The 23,316-nt window shown below is 38.1% G+C and overlaps 1 long non-coding RNA gene across 4 annotated transcripts in view; it reads left to right on the top strand.

The window, feature by feature from the left end:
* The first annotated feature begins 6,093 nt into the window (after nt 1–6,093).
* Nucleotides 6,094–23,316, top strand: part of LOC100773945 — a 79,663-nt gene continuing 62,440 nt past the window's right edge. For 2 of the 4 annotated variants that reach the window (XR_003486294.2, XR_003486292.2), the window contains exons 1-2: nt 6,094–6,159; nt 20,572–21,191. This is a non-coding gene — a long non-coding RNA (uncharacterized LOC100773945). The remainder of the gene's footprint in view (nt 6,160–20,571; nt 21,192–23,316) is intronic. The other 2 variants (XR_003486295.2, XR_003486293.2) reach the window with 1 other exon arrangement.

Below are 23,316 nucleotides of genomic sequence, written 5' to 3' on the forward strand. Positions count from 1 at the left end.
TCATGATCTCAAGTCACCCTAACTGGAGAGTTTTAGTATTTAGCATAGTATCTCTACTCCTGAACTGAAATATTCTTAAACACATAGAAGATAGCACACAAGAAAGGAAAATTCATATAGAGGCTGTCATTAAAACAGCAAAGGTTGAGCAATGAATGGGTTCTGGAGTTTGTGTTTGTCTGACACTTCATGTAGATCAAAGTCTGACTTTGAAATTCTAAGAGTAATTTTCTCTACTCTCATCGTCTGGCACACATTCTAGAAAGATTAAAAGTGAGAACATGGACATGTAATTTAAAGCCAAAAAGCAATATTTGGGTAAAGAAAAATGGTACCAAACTCAATGTCATAAAACAAAACAATTTAGCTGTTTTGTTTCATTGAATTATCAAGAGTAGTTTGAAGAAGGAACTGGAAAAGAAGGTTCTGGAAAAGTAAACACTGGGACTAGAGACATCTTTTCAGAAAGCAATATAACTGTTGAAATGCCTCACTTATAATGACTGAAAATAAGGTGCAAAAATCTTTTCCTTCCCTATCATTTTGTCTGTGTTTTGAAATGAAATCTTTCTACATCCATTGTACTGAGAACAACTACTAGATATGTTATTAAAATGGAAGTCTTAAAGATTAAAATGGGTCCAAAGAACCACTTTGATTTTATCATTCTATATCTCAGAACTGACAACTTACAGAACACCTTTGCTGAACTTAATAACAGGATGTAGAAATGCCAGGCCTGTCTACCATCTTGTGACACAGTGTGAAATTCAGAGAATGCACGCCATGCTACGTGCTCTTCATACAATGTAACAGTGTTTGATGTAGAGGAGACGTCTGTATTCCTTATCTCTTTCTCTTGCATTCCCTTTGTCTTAAGTCCATGTGGAGAATTCACACAGAGTCCACATAAGAAGAAACTGACTCCACCATCTGACAGCTAATCACAGCTGCAGATATTAGGCAAAATTCAGGTGCTTCCAGCCTCTAGTCTTTCCAACTGCTGTCCCACACATTCTGTATAGAAGAGTTAAGGTATTGTTTTTACAGCCTTTTTATATTCCTACACCAATAAGTGTAACAAAAACTTATTTTTCCAAAATAGGTTTTTCATAATTCTTATACAGTCATGGTCATCAAGTCATCATCAAATTACAAATATGGTACCAAATGTTTCTTTTTTCTATTCCCGGTGTCTGTCATCATTGCACTTTTTGATTGTTTAAAGAAATGATGAGGACCAGTGAGGCTCTTATTGTCATCTTATGCCCCAAGTTCAATCTCCAGATGACACAGGGCAGAAGGAGTAAACAACCCTAGCAAACTGTCCTCTAATTACTAAATGCATGCATATCCCATGTAAATGATTGTAATTTTAAAAGTGAGTAAAAATGATGACATAGAGTTGGCATTATCTGCCTTACCCTTTCCCTGCCCCTGAACTTCCTAGGTAGTTTCAAATCCACAACCAGAAGTATCTCATAGCATACTGTGTGTCAGTACTAGCTTATTTATTTAGAAGCCCTATGTGAAGAACTCACCTTGTGACTATATTTATGGTAGCTTCCAAATATATAGATAATTAAGTTGTTTCAATATACATTTATAAAGTTTCTGTAGACTAAAATGAAGAAACAAAGAGGTGATTGATGCCTAGTGATTCGTGGACCAATACTGCAAGTTCCTTAGAAATGTATGACCACTTTATCATACCTTACCATATAGCACATGACCATGTAGGAGACACAGAGAAGTGAAGTTCAAAGTGTAGCTACCAAGTGGTGGTGGACAGGATTCAAGCACATGTCTTCAGCATGACAAATTTATGTCATTCACATCTTGCCGTATTCTATTAGAATGATTATGATAATGATTTCAATAGTAATTAGGTGTCATTCTAATGACTGACTGATATAATAACAACCTGTGAAAAATTGCCAACACAAAGGAAACAAGTAAGTATTAAATGTTGTTACTATCTCGTGTTATATGTTTTCATTTAGGATGAGATACTACAAAAATAAGTATGACCAAGTTTCCACCTTCAATAAATTTACTCTATATGACTGAGTATAATGTAAAATATTTAATAAGTGACTCAATAAATTATTCATTTGACATATTTAAAATGTTTCATGGATACAAAGAGATTGAAGATGAATCCTCTGTTTTTTTTTTTTTTCTTTTGATTTTTTCCAGACAAGGTTTCTTTCCATAGACCTGACTATCCTGGAACTCATCTCTGTACACCAGACCGGCCTTGAACTCAAAGATTCACCAGCCTTTGCCTCTAAAGTTCTGAGATTAAAGTCATGTTCCACCACACCTGGCTCTGAAGGTGGATCTTCATGGCTAAAATTTTTAACAGGAAGAGCCCTTCACTCTGTATAAAAAGAACTGGGCAAAACAAGAATAACATTCATTGAGAATTTCTCAAAAATTTTTAGAGTTCAATACTCCTAGAGTAAAATGCCCGTTATTTTTAGTGAAATATGTATGTATGTATGTAAGGAAAGATGCCAATAAAGATTTTTAAATATATGATGGGAAATTGCTGTCTTAAAAAAGAGAAAAATAATGTAATTTAAGGTCAGTGTTACCTTGGCCAGTGTTAGTGGTGCACTCCTTTAATCCCAGCACTCGGGAGGCAGAGGCAGGCAGATCTCTGTGAGTTCGAGGCCAGTCTGGTCTCCAGAGTGAGTGCCAGGATAGGCTCCAAAGCTACCCAGAGAAACCCTGTCTCGAAAAGCCAAAAAAAAAAAATCAATGTTACCTTAAGGAACCTGGATCAAACCTCTAAGACATTAAAAAATTGTTTATAATTTTACAGTGGAGAAAAAATCAGCTCAAATCCATGCTTGGCGAGATGTCTTGTTCCAAGTTCTCCATGGCAAGTAACAGAATCCCATTTGAGCTGACATAGCAAAAGAAAGAAATTTGTTCATTCCATATTACTGTATCTTCAATGTTTTTCATAGAGAAATGATAATAGTTATCTAGCACAACTTGTAACAGATGAGGCTGCTTGTGGCAAGAGTCAGCCAGCCTAGGAACTGTAACAGTCCTTGGGCCATATGAGCTAATATTAAAGCATACATTTTCAGCCCACCCACTTGGGGATCCCTGATCCATTGTATAAAATTATAATCTTTGGCTAAATCATACAGGCTGAAAACTGGTATAGCTTCCTGAGAAATTAAAGGAAAAACCCAAAGCCATCAGCAGCCACATCTCCTTTCCCAGCCCAGACTCAGCCCTTGTCTTATCTCTGTGTTACATATTTCTTCTGCTGCTTTTCTCCTTGAGTTCAATTCTTTATTTCTTTTGTATTATGGTAGAAAACACTACACTTAAAACTTTTAAATATGCAAAACACCAATTTAAAGTATTTAATAAACAACTTACAACTTTTAGTGTTAATTCCAAGTTTCCTAAAATATGATATTAATCGAGCCAAGAGCCAAGACTCAATCTTGTTTGAATCTTTTGGTGTCAGTAAGAAAAATATCTTAATAAGCCTATGGCTCTTGATGTCCAGTCCCATAAAGTTAGAAGTAGAGAATGGAGAATGACAGAAACTATCAGATCCTAGAGACCTCCCAGGATCTCTTCTATATATAATACCAAGCACACCTAGAAGGGGGGAGTGTGGGAATCATAGGGGCACAAGAAGAAGCTGCTGTAGTAAGCCAAGAAAAGGTCCAGGATAGCCAATGTTAGTGTCAAAGCTATAGATGCATAGAATTTGAACAGTAGTTTCATCCAGAATTCATAGAGCTTGCTGTGTAAATGGACACGGGTTTACAAGAAAGGAAGGCAGGCTTCTAGACTATGCAATCAGATGAGAGAGGTGGTGTCAGTCACTGATCAAAGATAAGGAATTAGAAGTATAAGTCTGAAAGATAGAAGAGTTTCATTATTTAGACACAAATTCAAAGTTTCCATGGAAGTTGAAGTATATGTACCCAATGGGTAGCTGAACTAAAGATCAGAACAGCCATCCAAGAAGGACATAAATTTGGGGTATTTTAGATAATGACTGAAGTTTTGAGAAGAAAACACACAGAGCATAGAATTAAAAAAAAAAAAAAAAGCTGGATAGCAGGAGAAAGAATCCAAGGAAATGGTGAGGCAACACCAAGTTGGAAGAAAAGAGTGCAAGGAAGAAAGAGATGAGAACAAAAAAGATATTTTCTACAATCAGGGTAACTTAATGGTGCTAAATATTGTCAAGAACAAAAATAGAATGTAGAATAAAAAACACTCTGTAGACTTAGTAATAAGGACATTGGCAACAGAGTATGTAGAGAATTAAGCACAAAAGCCAAAATAGTAATGATAATTAAGAAAACATTTCAGAGTAAACAGATTAGAAAGTAAAGTTTTAACATGACTCCTGAGAAATTTGGTTGTAAAACAGCAGGAAAATATGCTAATTGGAGAGGACTCTAAGGTGAAGGAGTCTTCCCCTCCCCACCCTCACATCATCATGTTCATTGCAGACTGGCATCTTCAAGCTAAATAAAGGAACTTAGAGTGGGAGAGTGGCTCAAAAAGAATGTATGTTACTTGTTACATTGCCCAAAACCACAGAGGATAAGACTTAACTCAGGACTCATCGTTGTATTTTCTGATCATTGAGCAAAACAGGAGAGCAATGACTAAGGACTGAAAGAGAGAATGACACAGATGCACAAGCCTAGCGCAAGCAGATCTTTATGGATTGAAAGAGGGAGCTTGTATATCTTGACAGGTGGTTAAAATAAACCAAAGAAGGGAAAATTAGGACTATAAAATAAAAAAGTATACAAGGAGTACCAATAGAAAGAGAATGAAGAAATAAGGAGGAAACTAGAGAGTAGCTGAGGCCAAGGTCAAATGTGGGTCTCTTTATGGAATTCAGAGGCAGGCAGTATTTATTATACTCGAGATGCAGTGACTAAGAGCTAAAGCCATACAGAAGTGAGGAAAGGATATAAACAGGAAAAGAGGAAAAATAAAGGGAGGAAACCAAGGAGGGAAGGAGAGAAGAAGAGGATAAGGAGGGTTGTGTAAGCTCAGGAGGGAAACTCCCATGAAGATGGTTGTGAAGGTGTGGAGAAATAAATAAGCAGCCAAAGTGTCAATGCAAACTAAAGAGAAAGGTGGCGGAGACCTATATGTTTACTTTTAAATTATCTAAACTGTGGATTTAGTAAACCAAAACATCTATCTTCAAATAAGGGTGAAAATATTGGAAAAACTAAGACAATCCATGAAATCAAATGCAGCTAACGTTGCTCCTTCGAAATGGAGCAGGGGAATGAGCTGATTTGCACTGCCTGGGCTTTCATAAACAATACAGTTTTTTTTTAAATCAAAAAGATCTCATAATTTGTTGTCTATTTATGGTAAACTGTAACTGCCAATGAGAACCAAGTGTGGTCATGTGTCATTCCATTTGGGAGCTTTGGACTCAAAATAGCTACCACATTCTAACTGAGTGGTAGAGCTGACATCCACATGTGGGACTCAAACTGAGTTTGGGAATCACTTATCTTTGTCCATATTCAGCACATGAAAGTTCAGGCATTTGAGGAACAGTGGACTTTTGTAGGGAGCTGTGTTTCTATAATTACCTTCCCAACTGGGAGGCTTCACAAATGTGTGTTTCTCCCTTTGTTATTAGAAAGTTGACATTCCCAGGCACCCATTGAAAGGCATGATGTTGTAATTTGGGTTAGACATGATAATTTGGTGGTCTAAATAGTCATGATTTGCATCGCTGGGCTGGCTATGTGCTCTGAAAATGGAACAGAGGGGATTCATCTGCATTCTGCTTCCTCAGGAAATGGTGATGAGGGTCTTATGAACCAAAAGGGGTCTCTTTTAAAGAGAATGTGATGGGGAAAGTACTTCTGTGTATGTTTATCTTATTGATTGTTGAATAAAATACTGTTGAATAAAATACTGAAACAGCAAGTTAGACAGGACTAGGAGTCAAAGAGGATTCTGGGAAATGTAGTAGAGAAGTGGTGTTCCAGGCAGGAAGTGACATAATAAGGAGACTCATATCTAAGCAAGGAAACAGGAAGTGGCCCCTTTTCCCCCTTGCTCCTCCAGCAGCACAATGTGATTGATCCACTGGCAAGGAGGGACGCCAATAAGGCGTCTGATAAGGTAATTCTTATAAAATATATAGGTTTATGATAGTTAAGACTGAGCTAGCAGATGAGAAGTCCTAATCATTGGCCAAGCAGCATTGTACCTAATACAAGTTTCTGTGTATTTATTTGGGCCTAACTCGGGCGGGTGGCTGACATAAAGCGCACATGTGGCAGTGGGGCTCGGCGGCTTTTGGCAGAAAGATTTATCGTAACAAGAATGTGGATGTCTTTAATGAGAGAAGAGTCCCTGATGGAAAAAACTGGAATTGTCTGTAAGAGGAAGCAGCTTTGGTGATGTTTAAAAAGTAGTTTGTGGGTCTTTCTGTGACCACACCCCCATGTCCAATAGGATGACCATCATCAAAAGGTAAGAAGGCAGCTCAGTTCAGCCCAACACCATAGCTAGTGTTGGTTCAAATTTCAGGCATCTGACCCTGGGTGTTTTATTTCAGGCAAGTCTGAGCATTGCACATTTTGGTGACAACTTTTGTGTAGTAATGATTAGCTCAATTCCAAGTGTTTTGTTGTTAAAAAAAAAAATAAATGTAGAAAGCTCCTTGAGGAACAAAGCAAGCTAAATGCAGGTCAGGCATGACTATATCTAAAATCTTTGTAAAGTCTGTAAGAATGTGATCGATAGATGACTGAGAAAAGCAAATTTACAGTAAGGGCCTAAGGGAGGACCTGGTGCTGGAACAGTCGGTAGCCACAGAGATTGTGGTAGCCAGGCTAGTAAACACATCTTTCTCTAGCCTTCTAGGCAGAAAACAGATAATGCATCCTGTGTGCTTAGCATGTCAAGTTCCTCTAATGTATAGTTCTCAATCTGTGTGTCATGATTCCCAAAAGACCATTAGAAAACACAGATATTTATTTATGATTCATAACAATAGCAAAATTACAGTTATGAAGTAGCAAAGAAAATAGCTTCCTGGTTGGAGGTCACCACAACCTGAGGAACTGTATTAAAGGGCTGCAGCACTGGAAAGGCTGAGAACCACCTCCATGTTTCCTACAGCAATTGCTGAAAGATGTTACCTCTCTCAAGGGTACTACTGACGAAGGTGTCAAAATAGGGATTCTTGGCAGATGTAACAACAAGAACACATAACATAAACCATTGAGGACTGATAACATTAGTTTTTAAGATGGTATCTTGCTATATAGTTCAGGCTGTCATGAAATTCAAGACCTTCCAGCCTCTGCTTTCTAAGTGCTGCTTTTTAAGTGCTGGAATTTCCTGCAAAGACAGGGGAAAAAAAATGAGTATTCAAACACTTTGAATTCAATAATCTATCTTGAAAGATTTCTTCAAATAATTGTTTTTGCCACTTTCAGTTTGATCTGGCTCTAGTTAATTTGCCAAATATGGAAGCATCAGAAACTGTTTAAAAGGTAGTGAAATGTATAGATTGGGAGAAAAGATACCATAACATTTGACTCCTCACTGCCCACTTAGGGGGACAGTGTGGGTAGACATGAAAGAGACAAAATTAACTTGAAAATAAAAGTGTAGTGCTAGTCTTTACATCTGACTGGGGAGAAATCAAACTGATATCAATATCTGGAAATGGGTGGGGTGCTTTTCATATCTGTGTGCAGCAGGAAAGATCAAGGTTCTATCAAGGGGCAGGATTGGCACAAACCCCACAAAACAAGACAGAACAAGACAAAGAAGTGTCCATGACCACTCTCTTAGCCTCTCTTGTTCACGGAGGTGCCTACACAGACATTTACTATATTCCCACCACTTATTCTCTCTCCCCAGGTGATACAAGATTGATATTTCTAGTATTTCAATTTTTTTCCTCTTGTTCTGTAACTTGACGTTTTAAAAAGCAATAAAGGTAGATCAAATGGACCCTAAAGGTATTTTAGTTTATGAAATGTTGAATCAGTTTTCTTTTATTTACTTTCTGGGTGAGGTGAGTTAGCAAATTCTTGCAGAATTCTTTCTACCTAGATAGAATGTAATCTTCTGTGCTAAATGTGCCCATGAATTCCTGAATTAATTATACCCATACTGCTCTTTTAATGCTTATTCTTAAAACAAATGTCATTAACTAAATGATCCCAGTGAAACATATTTGTTACCAGAATGATGACTTGGTAAAACATTAATGTTAGGGCTATCTGTGCTCCTGCTACACAGACTGTAAGTTGTTTGTCCTAGGTAAAGATTTCCGTATTGTTTGCTTTAGAAGATAACATGATAGAACTGTGGAATGCTAATTTCTATGTCAGTTACTCTGAAAACAGTCATTTGGAAGCAGACCAAGTTCTCTGTCTGTACTGAGTAACACACAGTATGGCCAAGTGAAGTACATGAGAAGCCTTCCCTGTCTAAACTGAATTGTGTACAATGCTGCCCAGGACAGCTGGACATGAAGCATCAACTGAGCCATGCTTACAGCATGATGTTTCTACAATGCATTTTCTGCCAAAAATCAATTTTTGATTAGTCACTTGTTAATGTGTGAACATCACATTTTTATGGAGGCAGTTTAAAGCTTTACATTTGGAAGAAAAGGGAAAAATATTATTTTTCTCTGACATACACATAGCTTCAATTTCGATTCTGAAAAATAGTATTTTTTTCCTTTGCATTTTTTTGTTGTGATAAGGATATTTAACACAAGATCGACCCTCTTAATGAAGTTGTACATGTCCACTACGGAAATGTTAGTTTAAGCTTTGTATTGCACATCAGGTCACCAGAACCTGTTTAATTTGCACAACTGAAACTTTATATACATAAAGTCTATGAACAGCGACTCCCAACTTCCTGTCATGATCCTACTATCTGCCAGTCTCTCCCATCTTCTAGTTATTATTGAAAATGGGATATTGAATTTTCCTCCTATTATCACATTCAGTTCATTTCTCTCCTCAATTCCTTGCTATTTGCTTTATAGAGTCAAGTACTCTGATGTTGGGTCTTGCATGTGTTTATAATCGTGTTGCTTTCTCGGAAATTTATTCCTTTGTCATTATACAATGTTCTGTTCATGATTTTTAACTTAAAACTATGTTATCTAATAGAAATAGACTTGATTTATCTCTCCTTTGGTTACCCTTTGCACAGAGCATCTCTTTCCAGCTTTACTTTCAACCAGTGTGTGTGTCTAAAATAGGTTCATATTTAAAAAACAAAAATATATACTTAGGCTACGGCAGTGGTTCTCAACCTGTGGGTCACAACCCCTTTGGGAATAGAATGACCTTTTCACAGTGATTACCTAAGACCATCAGAAAATACAAATATTTCCATTGCAATTCATAACAGTAGCAAAATTATAGTTACGAAGTCCCAACAAAAATGACTTTATGGTTCGGGGTCACCACAACATGAGGAACTGTATTGAAGGGTCACAGCATTTGGGAGGTTGAGAACTACTGAGCTATGATATTTGTTGTCCTGCTTGTTTTTTGAGACAGGTTCATGGTGCACAGCCTAGATTTGATCTCACTGTACAAGCAGGACTGCACTCAAGCTTGCAGTCCTGCTGCCTTGATCTCCTGAGTGTTGAATTAAAAGTGTACACTACCATGCCCAGGGTACCTTGCTTTTTGTATTTTTCTTACTGGAGTTATGTCCATTTTACATTTTTAATTAATAGGGAAGAACTTTCACATGTCATTTTAATATTAGCTTTATCCTTGTCTTGTGGCTTTGTTTGCTCTATTGAATTTTTTAGGGCTTTGTTTTACACTAACATACTTTGGTTCCTATGTGTTTCTTTGATTATCTTTTATAGGCACCTTCTTTATGAATTTCACAGGACTTCCATAAATAGCTTAATAACCTATTTGTTACCATTAATCAATTATATTATAACAAATAACAACTTATCACGTATAAAACCGCATGCCTTTACTCACCTCCTATATTTGGTTGTTAATACCACATACGGTATTTCTATATCATGTATTAACTAAGAACACTCTTCTCTTTATTTTTATCTTAGAAGCTAATAATTTAAAGATGAACTTCCTAGCATCAGGGCACATATATTTGCCGACATTCATTATGATTTCACTATACTTTTTATTAGTGTTCTAATTTTCTTTCGGCTCCAAAACCTCCCCATAACACTTTTGTATAGCGGTCAAGCAGGGATCAGCACTGCCAATATTTGTCCAGAAAGTCTTCATCACATCTTAGTTTTGAAGAATATTTTACCAAATATATTATTTTTGGCATTTCTTTTTCATTTAACAATTTGAGTGCATCATTCCATGTTCTTTTACCCTGATGGTATCTGCTAGGTACCTGCTCATAGTCTCCAGAGGATTTCCTTATATGTGAAAATTGTTTTGTTTTGTTTTTTGATGCTTGGATTAAGATGACTATGTCTCAGGATTTGGGTAGTCTTTCATGATTATTTTTAAGTATTCTTTTCTCTTTCTATCCTTTTACCCTTAGTGACTCGCTGAAACATATTTGTTTCCTGTCTCTTCTGATTAATCAGTTCAAAGTCTGTTTTTGTGATACCAGGGGTTGAACCTAGCATCCTTGCTCATGCTAGAGCAAAGTTCTATCACTGAGTCATATCCCAGAACTCTTTAAATTGGAACATTTCCGAATATATATATATATATATTATATATATATATATATATATATTATATCTGGGATCCCTTTGGTTTCTGTTCTACTTGTTCTACTTGAACCACTATAGAGCATTTTTCATTCTATCACTGTATTTCTAAGCTTTTGGATTTGCATCTGGCATGTTCACTGTTTTTTTCTTTGTAGAAATTTTCACAATGTGCATGCTTTTCTCTCTTACCATGATTGGAATATTTGCAATGATTATTTTGCACTCCCTGTCATATTGTTACATTGGAATCCTTTTATGGAAACATAACTGTTCCTTTCCCGGGACTGTTTTCTTACATCTTCACTTTCCTTAGTACTTCATGCCACAACCTAGGCAGTAGACAAAACAGCATGTTTTCCCTTCTTGAGGACTTGGCACAGTTCAGGAGAAGAATTACAACAATCAGGCTAACCAGGTAATTTGTTTTTAGAAGGTTCCCGGTTTATGGAGTACATGGTATCTCTGAAACAAGACTGAATGTAGGCTTTTTGGAAACCACATGGAAGTCATACTACAGAGGCTCTGTGTAGTTTTGTTCCTCTACTGGGAAAACTGGAATCTGAAAAATATTTCCCCATTCATCTACTTATACCTGAGTCACAAGGAGCTGTAGGTAGCAGTTCACATAATCAAGGTGCTCTTTCTTTTAGCTTTGAGTCTTAGGCATGTAGATTGTGTGAACCACCAAGAGACAGGCATAACAGAAATCATTCTTTTGTGCATCCCCCAGAAATATTGGCACTTAGGTTTTTTTGTCCAACTCTCTAGCTCCCAGGGAAAACCTGGGAGAGGAATATTTTTGTCCATTAATTTTGTGCTGTACTAAGTAGATAGGCTCTACAAATTACTAGCCAAACTGCCATCATTCTTCTCACTCTTCCCAGTCACCTACCACTTGAACAGAGATAAAAATATAATTTAACACATGAGCTGTCAGAATATTTGATGCTCGGCCCAAGTCTTTGTCCAGGATAATCTGGGAGTTTGTGCATACTTTGTTTGCACTTAAGTAGAGTGTAAGACTGTGGTGACAGTGTGCAAATTCAAATGTCATGTTTGTTTTAACTATCCACAAAGCATTTAGAAGATGCTTTATCCCACCCATTCTCTTAAGCAAGTGAGATAGAAGCTAGTACTCTAGATGATCTAGGGAAGATCTGAACACTGTATGTGAAACCCATATCTTTCCCTTCCCAGATATGCTGGGAGTTAGGGTTGAAATAGCATCTTCATTACCAGCTTCCATGTGTGGGACCCATCCTGGACACAGGAATTTCCCAGGCAGCTTGTGAATTTCTCACAAAAGGCACTTGGCAGTGTGTGGTGGAGGTAGTATATTCAGTGAGGAAGAGAGATCTAGGGCTTCATTTTCTACTATCCTTCTGGTGTGACTCTCTTCATCATATTTTCTACATTTTTTTTTTGATGCTGAAATTTTCAATAAGCTTATGTGGTATGACAAACTGAAAAGGAAAATACAATAAAGATGTTCATTCTGTAAACTTTTTATTTGAAAAGTTCATCCCAAATAGAAAATATCACATTTATAAAAAGTACATGTATATCAGGGATGTCAGCAAACATATTTTCTTCCAGTGGTAACAAACAGTTCTTCAGTGTCATAAAGTGGGAAGGGCAAATATTATGACTTTATTGGGTTGGGGAGGAAACGGGAAACAGAATTTGAACTGACTTGAATTCAAAAGCCTGCTGTCAACTCCAAACAGGTGCTCTTTTTATGGCTTCCTGAATAAAAACACTTCTTATTCATCACAAATCTACAAGTTTCATGTTTAGTCTTTAACTCTAGAATTTGCTTCATGGCCTGGCACAGGGTGAAGACAGCACAGAGGCGATGTTTCATAGCGCTGTTTAGTTGTGTTTCTGGGAAGAGATTAATAACGGCTTAGCTTGGAGTTTTTGCCTTATGCCCGAGAATGCCTTTGCGTGGAAGGAATGAAATACTCCCCTCTGGAATCAGCAGGAGTAAATTAGGCACACAACATTGGAACAGGGAAACATTTATTTTGTCCTTCCTGTTTTCTCAACTTGTATTCTCAAGCAATGAAACATGATGTCTGAAGGCACAGAAGGTCACAAAGAACCACACATCTTTTGGAAACAAATGTACCAGGTCCTGGGGAGATTTCTCAGTCAATAAAATGCCTTGTGTGCAAATATGAGGACCTGAGTTTAGATCCTAAGGACCCACATAAAACCTGAGCTTGGTGGCACGTGTCTGTGACCCCAGCATTGGATCCATAGGGGTGAGCAGAGACAGGTATATACCTGGAGCTCATTAGTCAACCAAACTAGATTAATCAATGAACTCCAGGTTCAGTGAGAGACCTTACATTTAACAGGCTGCTCTTGCTCCATGAAACTATAGCAGCCTATCTGAATTCTATCCTAAGACACAAACCATGTGGTTTAAACTCAGTGCGGAGGCGGAGGGGGCAGGGGGGGCGTGGGGGGCGGCAGAAAAAGCTTGTGCAGACCTTGAAGGCTTGCTTAGGGCCCTGGCACTGGAAGCTTGTCATCCTAGAATCAGGAAACATGAGCATTGGGGAAAACCATTTCCTGGTCATGTACTTCCTGGTTCCTTGAAAAGCACCTTGGAAAAGTCAGTGTCCTCTACCTCACCTGTTCCGTGCCAACAGTTTCTCTCATTTTGTCCCCAGGGTGATAGTGCTGGCTAGAAGGACTTTTTTAAAAATGCTAATTACACTTCCTGTCTTTTAAAATAAACTGTTCTTGGCAGAGAGGTAGTATAGGCTGTATCTACCCCAGCAGTTCCAGTCCAACATAATCCAGAGGAAAAGATCAATAAGCTGCCGTATGGCTTCACATGAAATGGGCTGGTTACCAAATCCTTGTAACACATTGATTTGTGAGTTATTTATTCAAGTTCACCGAAGAAGCAATTTACAAATCACCTTTCACTGACTTGATTCAGCACTCTGAAGGAAATAAATATGGTCTCTGTACTGGGCTTTTAGTGAAATGTCAGTTTGGCCTCAATAGACGATGCTGCATTTCAGTTATAAATCCAACTCTGTTTTTCTACATCTGGACCCTACTTTGTCATTCTATTGTCCCGTCCATCAGTGTGAAGGCTAGAGGTACATTAGTAGAACAAAATGAAAAGAAAAGCTTCAACAGCTTTTGAGACAATAATAAATATCAAACAAAGAAACCTGGCTTTAATGTTTAGGTCGTCAGCTTAGTTTTCTTAAATAGTTTATTGACTGAGAAGCAATGTCCAAACATAGAAGTTTTTCTTACTTCTGTTCATTCTAAAATTTGACTGCAGATAAAAGTATCATCTCTTATACTGACTCTAAATTAGAAATTAGCAGATTTTCACAACAATCTTGACAGTATCTTCTTTATTTTTCTAGATTTAAAAGTAATCATCACTACATGCACTGATATATGTCATGGTCTATGCAGATTTTGGAAATACCTCATCTATCATATCAAAAAAGACAGTATTTATGCTCTGGTGCCCAAAGACATAAAGGAGACAATTCCAGAGAAACCGCATTCAAGTGATGTCCTGTTGTTAAAAAAAAAATCACCACATAGCAAGATAGCTAGAAGAAATTATCTTGTATTTATCAAGTAATTAACCATTTAGAAAATTAATCAACTGGAAGAATCAGAGGTTAAAGAAATGAAAGGAAGTCATGGTTGGTTATACAAAAATAACAAATTGACCTAAAGGTTAATCAGTGAAAATTATTCCCAGAAAACCTCCTGTTACATGAATTTATAAAACCAGATTATACGGCACATAAATGCCTTATGAATTATTCCCACATGTTTCTTTGTATTTTTCCCATGTTGAAGCAGAGCATAATAAGAAACCCCATAGTGCCGTGTACAATTCTCAAAAGTTATTTGAAAATTAGAATGATTTCAATAATTTTGAACACAATAATAATTTGTTTATTTTCTAGGAACCATAAATCCAGCTTTTGAAAAACATTGACAGTCAGGTAGGCAGATGCAGGCTTGTACAACCACAGAGCAATTAAAGAGAGTGGAGATATGAAGCCAAGGTCAGCTTTTACTGATTTTCCCCCCTCAGGCTTGTGGGTACAAATGTATCCGTCTTCTTTTAGAAATGAAACAAAAACACGGAAAGTAAATAAATAGAAAAGAGGCAGGAGAATGTTAAATTGTGTTAACTCGCCAGTGTCTTGGTGATGAATATGAGGGAAATGTGCTTTTGTCTTGAACCATAGACATAAAGAGAATGTTGCCAACTAAAGATGTTTAAAAAACCTCTGCCAGCCTCCTTGTTTCAGAACATCAATGATGCATTCAAAATGCGGAGAAGGCGGCAGGAACATATTGGTCAAGGAGAACACAGGGACTCAAGGGGTCAGAGAAGCAGAATTAGGCAGGCATTCATACCAAGATAGCACAAGAAGCATTCCAAGGACAAAACAATTTTGCGAAAGTCTGCTAAGAAAGGTTGTGCACAAAAATGTCCATTGCCTGGTTCCATAAAGAAAGAACATAGTAAGGACTGGGGGTATTCGACCGTAGGAACCTTGAAACAAATGTGTCAGCATCATGGCACAAGAGAAGTATCTCATTCATTAAGAAGTGTTCTCTCCTAAACAGAATGCTTGTGAACAGATTTGATTCCTGAGCACAGAGGAAATGGAAAGCAGACAATGATAGCCAACACCATAAACAGCTTTTTAAAATTCTAGTAGTAATACATGAAGCTGGGGATGCCCACCGTTAAGAGTGCGTGAGGCTATGCAGAGAAGCTGAGTCTGATTTTCAGCACCCACATTGGGCAGCTTCCAACCTCATTTAATTCAGCTCAATGGATATAAGTCCTCTTTTGCCTTCATACACACCTACATGTATATATACATATATACGTATGCGCGCATGCACACACACACACACACACACACACACACACACAGAGAGAGAGAGAGAAGGAGAGAGAGAGAGAGAGAGAGAGAGAGAGAGAGAGAGAGAGAAGCAAAAGTAAAATTAAAAATTTCTACTGGTCTGAGATGTTACTGTAATGTATTGGCTCTGATAAATACCAAAAATCAGTTTGCTGTTTTTTACAAAATCCTGAACTAAAAAGTCTTCTAGGTTCTATGATGACAACAGAGCTGAAATAAAAGACAGTGGGGTGCTGAGTTAGACTTTTCCTGAGCACGATGGGCAACCTAATATCTACCTTATATGAACAGGTACAATCACTGCCTTTCACAAAATAAAATTGAGAAGATGTAAAGGTTTCACATTCATATTTTACTCTTTCCTGGAATATTTCACAATAAGAATTGCATAGCCCTTATAAAGTGTATTGCACACACTTGAACTACAAATGTAATTCTGTGATTTTTTTTAAAACAGCTTATATCAATTTCAAACCTCTCAAGAAAGAAGAAAGTTATTCAGTGGAGTTTGATTTTATGTTATTTCTTCTTAAAGTTATAGCAAAGCATGAGAGTGCCTTGATAGTCCCAAGCTATAAAAGATGAGAAAGGAAATATAAATTCTTGAATCCTTGAGTAACTTGGGTACAAGGTAAAGGCTAAGCCTGTAATAACCCTAAGCTCTGTTCCTGGAGCTTTCTGAGGCCCTCAGTTACCTATAGAAAGTTCCCAGTTATTTCTCCTTTGTGTTCTTACACCATGCCTGGGCTTAGCTTGTAAGACAGACAGGGGCAGACTGGCTCTAAGGCCCATGATCCTACTTCTGTTTTCTTGTTTATACCTCACATTTTCTTCACCAAGCCTGAGGGAACATTATAGGACTAGAAATTGATCAGAGGGAAGCCTACCTTTATCTTCTTGTTCCTCCAAAATATTTAGTCTAACCTTAGAAAGCTCTTCTGCCTCCTAATGGCTGTGTGACTCATAAGGTTTCAGTTCTCTCCATACTGTCACATCTGTCTCCCCAGGATCTAAACAAGTGGTTAAGATACTCCAATGGCAAATTTTCACTCCAAAAATAAATATCATTAAAGAAATAGTGGTTAGTGAGTGTGTGTATGTGTGTGTGTGTGTGTGTGTGTGTGTGAGAGAGAGAGAGAGAGAGAGAGAGAGAGAGAGAGAGAGAGAGAGAGAGAGAGAGAGAGTATATACTTGTGTATGTTTGTGGTTATAAGTGCATGTTCATTGTTGAGGCCAGAGGTTGATGCTGGATACTCTTTACAGTCACTTTCTACCCTTTGTTTTTTAAGACAGGATCTCTCCTCGGACCAGACATTTGATTATAACTTTACCTAGACTGGCTGGCCAGCAAGTCCCATGCATCCTCCTGTCCCCACCTTCTTAGCACCATCATTGGAAGAAAGTCTACCATACCTGGCTGTTTATGTGGGTGCTGGGATTATGAGCTTATGAGCTTAATGCTTATGTGTCAAAACTTTACCAACTGAGCTTAGCCCCAATCCCTGATTCATATTTCTTTTAAAGTTCTCTGGGCACAATACCTTTAAAATGACATGACCAAAAGATTACCATTTATTTGAGATATATTGAGATTTATTGAGACTTATTTGAGATGTATACATGCATATACATATCATGTAATACATCATTCATTGTTATACCTTAGCTTTTGAGTGCATGTCACCAAGTTTAGTGGGATATAAATATAAGTAACAAATCCTTGAAAAGATAATCTGGGCTTAAAATTTTGATATTTGAGATCTTTCAAGAAAAACTTTTTATAAAATCTGAATTAGATCTCAAGATGCAAAAAAAAATATAGTTTCTACTTTTTAATGTCACCTTGTTCTGATATTTTGCTTTTAATGATGGACCAATATTTCTGAAGACATACAGTCACAGTCATGACATCAGACAGGAAGGGAGAGGCCTCTGCATAATATGTACCCAGGGGAGATGGCCTGTGGAGGAAATGTCACGAACAATGTTTTGTCAAGGATTTCTCTAAACCCATCATTGCCAGGCACCTGTGCTCCAGGGCATCTATCCAACCACCAGAGAGCAGGCACCTTGCCATTTCAGCAGATGGGTATTAATGTTGAAGGCAAAGAAACCATGTAGAGTATATATTTCAATTATGAGTGTGGAGACTAGGAGTCCCAGTTGGAATCATGTCCACTCCTTTCTAAGCTTGTATCAAACTATTCAGAATGCAGCTCTACAGAGGATTAGCTTTCAGGAAAAATACACACTCACAAAGGGAAGAACATGCCTTAGAGGGCAAGTTGAAAGTCAAAGAAAAAATGCTAAGTAATATTTGAAGAAATTCCCCAAGTATTTTATCTCTACTGAGATAGAATTTAAGAGAGGTAAGGGAGGGAACATTTCCATTCCATAGGTATATTATGTCAGAACTGGTGGAGTTCAGTCCAAAAGCCTGTGTATCCCTACTGTATCAGGCCATATTTCAATTTTTCTAAGTGTTCTAGTCAAACGAACCCCAGAGCTGAAGTTGCTTTGGGATAAGATCACCTTCCATTTCTACGTCCATATATTCTAAGACATACTTCCAATTCATATTACCAACTTACACAGTATCATATATTTTAAAGGTAATATCTCTTGGCATTTCACTGATTAATATCATTCACTGGCCAGGTAGTTTTTCAGAAAATAAAGACCTAGCATGCTGTGTCACTTTGTATTTAATTATTTACCTAATATCATTATCATCATAAAATTATTTAAATGTTCACTTCATGTTTTATACATTTTCTGGCCAATCAGCATTGTAAGTCAGTGGCTATATTTGGGAGTCTCCATTTAAGGAAAGATGATCCATTTTTCATTGCCCTAGCACAAAAATCCATAACAGTCTTCTTAAATAAGAGATTTAATATATTCTTTATGATTAGCTCCAGGAAAGAAAGAAAATTTTTATCCTCATCAAAAATACATTTATTGTTTTACCTAGTCAATCATGCATTGCCGCAAAGTATCTTTATAATGCCTGGGGTTGACAAGTGAGAGGAATGTTAGCACATCATTTAATCAGAAGAATCTCTAGTTTCTTATCAAAACATTCAGCTATTTATATTACTGAGAACAAGTAGCACCTAATGCTGAGAATCTGCCACTGCTTATGACCCAAATGAGAATGAACAATGGTGGTAGGTTCCAAGGCACAGTTAGGACATTCTGTATTTAAGTCATGGCAGCCATGCTCTTTTAACCTAAGGGATCCCCTCCCTGTATCTTAAAATGCCACTTGAGGCTTTCTCCTCAGTGATATTCTCAAGTAACTTGGGACTACAAAATTAATACTGCAACACCAGAGGGCGTCACATGGGCAATAGATTGCTAAAGCAGTGATGAGATGGAAGGGACCAGCTCCCCATTTTGGCAGCCAAAACAGCCAAACACATACTTGCCTGACCTTGTCTTGGTCACTAGGAGGTCAGATGCCTGCCTCATGGCAAGGAACCAATTCAGAAGTTAGCTGGTGGTGCTATGATTTACAGCTCTGACTGTGCTTTATGGACAAGTGCACAGCAATGACGCACAGAGCATAGCAACCACCCTGGGAGGGCCTATGGGCCATAACAACCAGTTGACCAATAAACACAAGGCAAACCCTCCAAGCCTGGAGGCACACCAATCCTGAGCCTGTGCGTACCCCTAGACACTCCCCTTATACTGCCCTATAAGATCTCTATGCAGTGGCTTTGTAGTGTCTTTCCTAGCCACCTGCCATGGTGGATGGATGAAAAGCCTGGGCTAACATGGGGTTAGCTTATTAAAAAACTGCAATAAAGCCTTGTGCTGTTTGCATCAAGCTTTCGCCTCCGCATGGTGATCGGGGTGGCCAAGGTCCTGGGCTGAGTCCTGGGGGCCTGAGCCTCTGGGGGTCTTTCAAGATAACATGATATCTCTAGCAACAGAAACATCCCAAGCACCATTGTCTACTAGATGAAAATGAAGAAGCAAGTTGCATCAGATTTCCAATCTGCCCACCTTTTCTGTTTGGACTGAACCAGTTGCTATATCTGCTTCGTATGGATACCCAAACCTATGCTGACTATCATCTTGAAGTAAAGATGCCATGGCATCTTTCTGACATCACACTGTCCCAGAACTGAACCTTTACTCAAAAAAAGAGTCTCCATGTGCTGTGGGTAGTCACCTTGCACTAACTGACACCAGTACTCAATCCTTATAGTGCCCTGACTCCTAAGTATGAAAACAACTACCATGTGTGACCACTTACTGTGCACCAGGTATTATGTTAGCTCCCCCAGGAGCCTCAGATAAAACTGTCTTCTTTGACCATCTCAGAAGCATAGCAAACACCAGATTTCAGCCATCTCTACCTTTCAGAACAGATTATCATGCTATGTTTATCATGAAAATCAAGGCTCATATAACCTTGCTCATATTATCTTTTTGTTGTTATTGTCGTTTGTTTATTTCCCTCTCTTTTTAAAATTTAAATTAGAAACAATCTTGTTTTACATGTCAATCCCCATTCCCTCTCCCTTCCCTCTTCCCCTGGCCCTTACAGACACCCTGTCCCATCTCCTTTGTGTTCCCCAGGGAACACTGTGGTGTACATACATGCATGCAGCAAAATACTCACACACATGAAATAAATAAAATTTGCAAATGTTGTACTTTTTTTACTGACTAATAAAAGAGAGATAAAAGGGAAATAATTCATATATTACAAGAATTTCTGTCTCAAGCAGGACATTCATGCCTATACTGTAAATCTGCTCAAACCCTGGGGAAGTATAGTTGAAGCAGGAAGAATCTAATGGTGATATTTTGCTAAGTGAACATGTTGTCAAACTGTCTCCTAAATATTTATATTTATTCTCACAGACTGCTCCTGTCTTCTGCCTGCACCAGAAAAGCTTCTCTTTACAATGACAATGATTCACACTGAACCTCACACTGTTGCAAATGTGTAGAATAAATGACTATCAAGTGTTCAGCCCTAATTAGGAAAGCTATATCATGACTTCCTCCAAGGACCAGGGGACAAAAGAAAAGTAAACAGCCAAGCAAATAAAACAAGATATGAAAAAACTAGCTTGGAAGAATAAGGGAACCAACAACAGTGGGGAGAGAAGAGAGAGTTAACAGGGATGACTATGGTCACAGCATATTGTTTTTGTGGATGTCAAGTCAAAGAATTTTTGAAAGAATCTTGGCCAGCAGTACTTTATTCAACAACTAATAAGATAAACATACACAGAAGGACTTGCCCCATCAAAAGAACATGTAGCTTATTAGTGTATTACAAGTAGTTGCTTTCTTTTCATAAAAGTCTCAAGAATTGCTGCTATGGGACACAAAATGGGAGTCAGTAGTAACACTCATATGTGTCACTGAACATACTGTCTGCTCAGCTGAAGCCTGGTGGAGAAATGCATGGCTGTGAACCTGAAGAAAATGTACTTTTAACTATGAAAACCTTCAAATGGCCATACTATCAAAAGGTCAGTTTCTAGGATTAGTATGAGAAAATGTCCTTTTACTATGAAAACCTTGCTCAGTTTCCAGATTAGTATGACTTTGGGGTCACACGCAAATCAGACATTTTAGGCATAATGTTTTAACAAAAATGTGTTAATAGTTGATTAGCCTATCTCCCATTTCTGTGAACTTCTGTGAATTATAAATAATGTTTAAAGTGGAATGCAATTAATGAGGATCACAATGAAAGCAGAACTAGTTTGAAAGCAGATGGTTTATTGGGAAGTATTCACATGACCAAGCCAGTCCTGTAGAGCCAGGCTGGAGAGAGAAAAGAGAGCCACATGCATGCATCCCTCATATTTAAAGCCTTGCTACATCACTTTGACCATGCCCAAGTGTGCTTGGTCAGCATCACCTGTGCCAGCCCTCCAGCAGGTGTGGCCAGCATTTCCCCCTACAAATGTTAGTACACTGCATATATATTGTTTCACTATTGTGTAAGTTTGGCTTTAAGGTTTAGACTGTCTCCATCATACAAAGGATAGGTTGAAACTTTTTTCTATTTTTTTCTTTTTTGTTTATATTAGAAACAAGCTTGTTTTACATGTCAATACCAGTTCCCTCTACCTTCCTTCCTCCCCTGCCCACCACCAACTTCCTATCTCATCCCCTTTCTGCTCCCCAGGGAGGATGAAGACTTCCATGGGAGATCTTCAAAGTCTGTCATATCATTTGGAGCAGGACCTACGCCCTCCCAAGTGTGTCTGGGCTGAAAGAGTATCCCTCTATGTGGAATGAGCTCCCAAAGTGAATTCGTATATTAGGGATAAATACTGATCCACTGCCAGAAGCCACATAGATTGCCCAGGCCTCCTAACTGACACCCATGTTCAGGTGATCTGGAACAGTCCTATGCTGGTTTCCCAACTGTCAGTCTGGGGTCTATGAGCTCCCCTTGTTCAGGTCAGATGTTTCTATGGGTCTCTCCAGCCTGGTCTTGACCCTTTTGCTCATCACTCCTGCCTCTCTGCAAGTGGATTCTAAGAGTTCACCTCAGTGTTTACCTGTGGGTGTCTGCTTCTGCTTATATTAGCTAATGGATGAAGGCTCATGTTTGTCCCTTTGTGACTGGGATAACTCACTCAGGATGGTTTCTTCTAGTTCCATCCATTTGCATGCAAATTTCAAGATTCCATTGTTTTGTTTTGTTTTGTTTTGTTTTTGTTTGTTTGTTTGTTTTCTGCTGATTAGTACGTCATTGAGTAAATGTACCACATTTTCTTTCTCCAGTCTTCAGTTGAGGGCCATCTAGGTTGCTTCCAGATTCTGGCTATTGCAAATAATGCTGCCATGAACATAGTTGAACAGATGTCCTTGTTGTATGAATGTGCATCTTTTGGGTATATGCCTAAGAGTGGAATTGCTGGATTTTGTGGTAGACTGATTCCCATTTTCCTGAGGAACCACCATACTGATTTCCAAAGTGGTTGGACAACTTTGCACTCTCGACAACAGTGGAGGAGTGTTTCCCTTTTCCACATCCTCTCCAGCACAAACTATAGTTAGTGTTTTTGATTTTGGCCATTCTGACAGGAGTAAGATGGTATCTCAGAGTTGTTTTGAGTTGAATTTCCCTGGTGTCTAAGGATGTAGAGCACTTTCTTATGTGTCTTTCAGCCATTTTAGATTCCTCTATTGAGAATCCTCTATGTAGTTCTGTACCCCAATTTTTAATTGGATTATTTGGTGTTTTGGTGACATGCTTCTTGAGTTCTTTGTAAATTTTTGAAATCAGTCCTCTGTCAGATGTGGGGTTGGTGAATATCTTTTCCCATTCTGTGGGCTACTATTTTGTCTTTCTGGCTGTATCATTTGCCTTACAGAAGCCTCAGTTTCAGGAGGTCCCATTTATTAATTGTCTATCTCAGTGTCTGTGCTACTGGCGTTATGTTCAGGAAATGGTCTCCTGTACCAATTTGTTCAAGGGTGCTTCCCACTTTCTATTATAAGAAGTTCAGTGTGGCTGGATTTATGTTGAGATCTTTGATCCATTTGGACTTAAGTTTTGTACATGGAGATAGATATGGATCTATCTGCAGTCTTCTACACACCATTATCCATTTATGCAAACACCATTTGTTGAAA

The sequence above is a fragment of the Cricetulus griseus genome, chromosome 6 (assembly GCF_003668045.3).
Source record: "Cricetulus griseus strain 17A/GY chromosome 6, alternate assembly CriGri-PICRH-1.0, whole genome shotgun sequence".
In the NCBI taxonomy this organism is placed as follows: domain Eukaryota; kingdom Metazoa; phylum Chordata; class Mammalia; order Rodentia; family Cricetidae; genus Cricetulus; species Cricetulus griseus.